We start from the raw sequence: 5625 nt of genomic DNA on the forward strand, positions 1-5625 counted from the left end.
CTTTATTTCAATTTTTATATTTTATTTTCTAAATTGTCTTATTATTGTTAATTTATTCAGATGTCGAACTTAAGTAAAGCTGAATTTGTTCCCCTTGATATCAAAAGTAATATTTATTATCATGTATTCTTGATGTTGATATCTATCTAAATGCAATGAAAAAATCCACTCATTCTATGGAAAAATTTAGAGGATAGATTTAATTACCAAAAAACTATGATTTTACCAAAAGCTTGATATTAATGATTGCATTTGAGGTTATAAGACTTTAAAACAGCCAGCGAATAAAATTAAGTTCTACATAAAATTAGCTCGAAACTAAAATTATGTGGTAAATATATTATTGATGAAGACATGCTAGAAATTTTTTTTACTACTTTTCATCCCACTAATGTGCATCTACAACAGTAATAAAGGGAGAGAAAATTTACTAAATTTTCCAAACTTATATTATATCTTCTTGTTGCTGAACAAAAAAACGAGCTTTTGATGAAAAATCACTAAACTCGTCCAACTTGTTCGACCTCATTCCTTGAAGTGAATATGAATACATCTCGTGGTCGAGGACGAGGTCATAGGTATGATCGTGGCTGTGGTCAAAATAATCATTGGCATCGACATAAGGTTACAATCCCCTAGAAGAGGGATAACCCCTAGCAGCAGGTTAATGATCAAAATCAGTAACCCAGGTAATATGAAACTGAATGTTATAGATGCGGAAGAAAAGGTCATTGGTCGCGTACCTGTCGTACGTCCAGGCACTTGGTAGATCTATACCAAGCCTCTATAGAAGAAAAGGAAAGAGTAAAGAAGTTGAAACTAATTTTTCTAATAATGTTATTCCAATAGATCTTAATGTTGGACCATCAAACTCTGTTTATCTTGATGTTGCTGATTTCCTTGTAAATCAAGATGAAAATAAAGATGTAATATTTTGAGGATATATTGTCACGACCTGCTCATTTTTCATATATATATATATATATATATATATATATATTATAATATCATCATATCATAAAATCAATACTACGTATCCCACAATCCAGTTCAGCAGATCATCATCCACCTGGACCCGTGGGTACTAGGGATATAACAAAATATACAGCAGAAGTCTACGCAGCAGAAAGTATAAAATCATATACATGTCATCATAATGTGCATAACACATATCAGAGTACTACAAATACTATCTCTCAGTATATACATCCCAAAAATGAATCTAGGGACAATTCCCACAAAAATCCAACTGTCCCTACCAAAAACTTACCCTTCCAAAAAGGACTGATAATCCACACTATGTTAGCGGGGCTTTTCCCGCTCTCCTATCTGGGTTCCTGAAAAGTTGATGAAATTTAGGGGTGAGACACCTCTCAGTAAGGGAAATAAACTAATACTAGTGTGTGGTAACATGAGTATTCTATGTTCTACATATACCATACATAACATATTCAATACTGTTTATCAAATCTGGGAAAACATATGTATATCAAAACATGGTAGAACATACTGCATTTTCATAAACGTATCTCATCTCATATCATGATAATAATAATAACATAAAAACCGTCGTGGTAGGTTAGCTGGCTGTTGTCATGTATTTCCCCCACATGACTGGGTTGTGTGGCGCGAAGGCTGGACCTGACAATGGTTGGCCGACCACTGCCAAGTCAATAGTCTAGTCTGTAGGTCCGATGGGTCTACCCAGACTGGTCCGTACACCAGGGGCGATAACAGCACACTTCTTAAAATAACCACATCGACCATCCAATTTCACACCACTCCGTACAGCGGCATTAACACAGATATCATGATCACGAGGACCATGGACACATAGCAATGGTACCATGCAAGTGTTAGCCTAGACCAAGCCAACCAGGTTCTGATATCATATACATATACTGAAACCGTGATACATAAGTATCTCATATCATTTATTTTCACATCAATCATATCATTTCACATATATACGTGTATCATGAAAATCATCGGTCCGTACGTCGGTAGTACACATTTTATCATAGCTCGGCCCGTACGCCAGCTACACATAGCATAGCCTGTACGCTGGCAAACAGTTATCACATAGCACGGCTCGTATGCCAGCAAATCACATCTCATGGTACAACCCATACGCCGGCAAATCACATCACATAGCAAGGCCCGTACGCCGGCAAATCACATAAAAATCTCGGCCCGTACGCCGATTTTCCATCATAAAAATCCATATCATTCATATTCCCAAAAAACAATATATCACAACATTTTTACTCATGCCACACAACAGATTTTCCACATATTCAACATACGATCATTTTCACAGTATTTTGTAAATATAAAACATATATATGTAAACATATACGTTTTCCATAAATCAAATGATAAGTATATATATATAAGCATTTTTTCAAAAACAGAAACTAGTTTAGTTTATCTCCTTACTTGATTCCTAGAAAGCCCCTAATAAAACTGTCCCGCACCCGCAGAGTTCCTAACTCAACACCCTGAAAATAAAAAATCCCAGAATTAAAATTCAGTATTTCGAAGCATACAATATTTTCCTCAATTGCCAAAAACCCAAATATTGAGTAGAAAGTTTTTACCCAAAAGCATTCAAGTTTAACACCAGAGGGGTTCCCTGACCAATACCCTGAAACTGAAAACCTCTAGTATTAAATTTTAGTATTTTCATGCGCACAACATTTTTTATAACTAGCGCAAGACCAAATATGGCTTAAAAGCCTTACCTCAACTTTGGGATGATTTCCAACTAGCTTTCTCCCACGATCCGCTCCAGCAGATTTGGAGAGAACTCCGCTAGGAGCATCGTGGTGACTTCGGACTGTCGATCCGGCGTAAAAATAGCCCAAAAATGAAGAGAGAGAGAGAGAGTGAGCCGAAGGGGGAAGAAGGAGAGAGTGTTAGCTTCTTTGAGAAGCTTAAATTATCTGGATTTTCATATATATAAAACAGAGGAGTTCATCGACGAGCCCGTTCTTCGTTGACGAGCCCTTCACAAATTTCGTCGACGAGACCCTGTATTTGTCAACGAAATTCAAACTGTCTTAGAACCCTTCTCGGTATTTTCTCGTTGACGAGCCCCTGTGTTCGTCAACGAATTCTTTTAAGTCTTTGTCGACGAATCCCCTATATTCGTCGACGAAGTCCTGCTGATCCCCCCCTTTTCCGTTAGTCCTTCCAAAGTTAAATGCCGTCGACGGCCTCCTTCTGTTTCCGGTTTCCATATCCCTTTTCTTTTATTATTTAACTACCATTTGATTTGGGTCGTTACATATATAGGAAGAACTATTGTATATTGATTTTAATAAATAAATTATCGTGTTTATTGTTGCTATGATCAATTATAATAATGAGTTTTTACAATATGTATTGTAGTATGAATTATCTTAAAGCTTTAATTGATTCTAAGATGTCTTTGGAAGAAGTTTGTTTAACTGACAGTGCTACAACACACACAATTCTTTGAGATAGGAAATGTTTCCATTACTTGAATATATCTTCAACAAATATTAATATAATATCTGGTTCTACAAATTTAATTGAAACCTCCAAAAAAGCTAATATAAAGTTACCCAATGGTACTTTATTACAAATTGACGAAACTTTATTCACATTGAAATTACAAATGAAGCCAGTAAAGAATTCCTTTATATTAATTTTATTGTTTCTGGAAGGAAACAAATTTTAGAAAAACTATAAACTTTATCTTCTGGATTATATTATACAAAGATTAAAGCAGTTGAATCATATAATGTCTTGCACCAGAAGTGCAATGACCCAAAGTTAATTACATTTTGGCATGATCGTCTTGGACATACTGGAGATGTAATGATGCAAAGAATCATTGAGAATTCACTTGGTCATCCACTAAAGAACTATAAGATTCTTTTATCAAATGATTTCATGCGTACTACTTGCTCTCAAAGGAAATTAATTGTCAAACCTGTTGACTTTTTGAGTCCTATCTCGTTTTTGATAATGACAAATACAAGATATTTAATGTTTGCCGAATTTGTGTGCAGGTTGAGTCTTGCATGAATTGGGAATATCATATGGTGGCACACAATGACTTGAAGAAAAAGAAGACCCAAAGTGTTCAATTTCTTTGTAATTCATATTCAATTCATTGGGTCTGTAATAATTAATTATCGATTTGTAATAATCTGTATATCATGCATGTAGGAACTACAAGCTCAAAGGCTTTAGAATGACCCTAGGTCCCTACACATCACTTGGAAATCGAAAGACCTTAGTCAAGACTTGGTCGACCGATGCCAGGTTTTTTAGGCTAAGTTAAAATGCCTAAAACCTTATAAAAAACCCTAGGTCCTTACACTTGCACTTAGGTTAGTCCCCATTATCACATAAACTATCATGGTAAACAATTGAATTGAAACAGGACTTAAAGGACTAAAATTATAGGGCTTCGGGTGACCGAACCTTGGTGTTCAAAACACCTCGGTCGACCGAATCGTTGAATGATCAAAAAGTTGACTTGACTTCTAGCGACCGAATCAAAAAGGACTTCACCATCCTCGGTCAACCGAATATGTGCCCTATCCTTTTCCAACAACTCAGACGCCCGAACTTCACGTTCAAAATGCCCTCGGACGACCAAATGTGCAAGTTCGGCAGACCAAACTTGAGACCAGGCGACCGAACCTTGAAACATTTTGGAAAATCGCCTTGGTTTAGCAAACCGACCCTTTCTTCGGGCACTTGAATGTGAAAAACAACTTTTTCACCTGTATCTATTCGAGCAACCGAACCTAAGGTCCGAGTGACCGAAACTCTCGGGTTGCTCAATTTTTACCATAGTTAATTGAGATTAATTAAGGGTAAATTTGATTAACAGCTTATTAAACAATTTTAATAATTCCTTCCATATCCCAATGGTTATGTTTTTTTTGAAGGCTATATATATACCTTCATTTGCAAAAATTAGAGAGTGATTAGAGATTAGATTAAATTTGTTTTTCTCTCTAAAATTCCTTGAGCATACAAGCCTATAGACTCCAACCTTTTTATTCCTTTGAAAAATCAACCACTGTGAGAGTATCTTAAGTTATTCCATATAGTTCCTACGTGCTTATACTCTCATATAAGTGTATTGATTTTTTGATTTTAGTGAGAGTAAGCCTAGAGGTCTTTCCCAGCGATTTAATTTATAAATTCATTGTGGGGAAACTGTTTTAAGCTTGTGAGTCTTTGCACTCTCATTGTCAAACTCAAAATCTTGTCTTGTGTTGTGAAGAAAAATATTTTTGACAAGCTTGTTTTCACACATTTCTCTTATGCTTAATATTTTCGAAAATCATTTTTGAGATATTTGACATTCTATTGGAAATCTTTGAAACCTGATTTGTGATTGATATATTGTTTCAAAGATAGTTTGAGAATACACTCTTGTTCTTGATTGACTATAGACATTATATTGAGTATTATCACACATATTGCACTGAGCTTATAGTTCTGATCTTGTTGATGTGCATTGATTGATATCGGTATATATCTGCTTATTGGAGAAGCATTTGAATTGTACACAAAAGTTTGTATTTCATTATCTGTTGTATTTTAGGCGTGGCCTGAGGGGGTTTGATCTAGCTC

This window comes from Malania oleifera, chromosome 12 (genome assembly GCF_029873635.1).
Source record: "Malania oleifera isolate guangnan ecotype guangnan chromosome 12, ASM2987363v1, whole genome shotgun sequence".
Lineage (NCBI taxonomy): Eukaryota > Viridiplantae > Streptophyta > Magnoliopsida > Santalales > Ximeniaceae > Malania > Malania oleifera.